This window comes from Neopelma chrysocephalum, unplaced genomic scaffold, assembly GCF_003984885.1.
Source record: "Neopelma chrysocephalum unplaced genomic scaffold, ASM398488v2 Primary Assembly neopelma1_183154, whole genome shotgun sequence".
Classification (NCBI taxonomy): Eukaryota; Metazoa; Chordata; class Aves; order Passeriformes; family Pipridae; genus Neopelma; species Neopelma chrysocephalum.
This window is the reverse complement of record NW_020938166.1, coordinates 1-1,796: the sequence shown is the minus strand read 5'-3', so window position 1 is coordinate 1,796 and position 1,796 is coordinate 1. Positions and strand designations below refer to the sequence as shown.

Below are 1,796 nucleotides of genomic sequence, written 5' to 3'. Positions count from 1 at the left end.
TTCCCCCCCTGAGCTCCCCCAGCTGCTCAGGTCTCTCTGCCTGTTTGTTCCCTGAGTGTAGGGAAGGGGAAACATGGACGGTGCCTCAAGGGGCTGGGGACCAGCACCCACCATGTGACACGGGACACCCATCACTGAGGGGCTGGGGACCAGCACCCACCATGTGACACCGGACCTGCACCACGGGCAGAGGGATGGGCAGCACCATCCCCTTGGATTAAGCCCCATAATATCCCTGTGACCCCCATCCTGCTGCACCACCTCCTCCCAGGGGCAACCTGGGGCTTGGGGGCTTTTCCCCATCCGAGCCTGGATGATGATCAGGGTGTCTCCCAGGATGCAGAGTGGTAGGAACAGAACAAATCACAGGCTGTGATAACAACAAAAGAATGTTCAAATCCTCTTTATAAATATGGAACCAACTGCCAAACCTGCATTTTACAGACACAAAAGGACCCAATCTATCAAGTGCCCCTGGCCTGTTTTCTTTCTCACCCCACGGATCAGTCCCCCGGGAGCTGACACGTGCCCAGGAAGCGCCAGGGAGCTGCACACGCACACCCACACCTTTCCCGCTGGCTGGACACCCGGCTGGAGATCCAAACGCCCTGAAGAGGGACCTTGCCGGCAGCTGGGTCACCCCAAACCTCACCTGTCGTGCCCCACCGGAAGCTGCAGCGCTGGGGACTCTCCAAAATGCTGGCGCACGGCTCTGGGCCAGCCAAAATGGCACAGCCCTGGGCTGTCCCAAAGACCTGGGCGGGACAGAAAACATTCTGGGGTTAGGGCAAAGCTGATGGCAGGTGCCAGTTCCCTCCTGCCCACTCCCACCCAGCCCGGCTGCACACGTGGCACTGCAGAGCTCTGCCAGCGCACGCGGCACTCAGGGACACCCCGAGCCAACATTCGCCCCTGGACATGGCCACAAAGCCCCAAACAATGGAATTCAGGCCAGGGGAGAGCCCCCCCCGGGCACAACAGCCAGGACCGAGCCCAGAACTGCTAATGCCCAACGTGGGAACCCAGCAAAACCCAACCCGTGCTCCCCTCCTCCTCTCGCTGCGGCACACTTTGGGACCATGGGAACTTGATCCCACAGGCTGGAAAAGCTCCGCACTAACCTCCCAAGGGCCCTGGAGCTTGCTGGGCCTCAGAGTAATTCTAGAGCTAAAGCGGTGAGAGACATCAGCTCAGCTCAGCTAATACATGCCAGCACTCATCCCCGGCCCAGGCAGTGCCTCCTCCGGCCCGGCCCAGCCCACACCCCCTGTCCCCAAAGCAGGACGCTCCCGCCTTCAGCCGGGACCCCGGAGCACAGCTCGGGGCCGGAGCCATCGCCGCTGCCGGCAAGAGAAACCCGCCCGCAGCCGCTTCCCGGAGCCGGCAGGGCTGTTCCCGCAGGAGCCGCTCGGCTGCGCCGGCATCGGGCTCCGGATCCTCCCGCGGCCGCCTCGCCGGCCCGGACGCTCCGTCCTGGGCCCGCCGGGCTCGGGGCAGCGGCTCCGGCCCCGCGGCCTTGGGGCGGCACCTTCGACAGCCCCGGCCCATGGGGCAGCTCCAGGGCCGGGGGGTTTCGTGCCCGCGGCATCCGCCGCCCGCGGGGAACGAGCCGCCCGGCAGCCCCCCCCCGGGACCCCCAAACCCGCCGGCACCTCGGCACCCCCGCCCCGTCCCGCACCACGCGGCCGCTCCTACCCTCGGTGCCGCTGGAAGTGACGCCCGACCGCGGGCGGGGCAGGAGGAGCTGCCGGCGGGGATCCTCCCCCGTCTGGCTGCGTGCTCATCCACCGCTCTCC

General features: G+C 66.1%; 1 long non-coding RNA gene and 1 other non-coding gene across 2 annotated transcripts; both read right to left on the bottom strand.

Annotated features, from left to right (window-relative positions):
- Nucleotides 1–387: 387 nt before the first annotated feature.
- Nucleotides 388–1,796, bottom strand: LOC113962602. The gene is made up of 2 exons (XR_003532579.1): nt 1,696–1,796; nt 388–755 (listed from the first exon to the last, which is right to left on the bottom strand). It is a non-coding gene; the product is annotated as an uncharacterized LOC113962602 (long non-coding RNA).
- Nucleotides 1,145–1,228, bottom strand: LOC113962603. Its single transcript, XR_003532580.1, has one exon. It is a non-coding gene; the product is annotated as a small nucleolar RNA SNORD45 (small nucleolar RNA).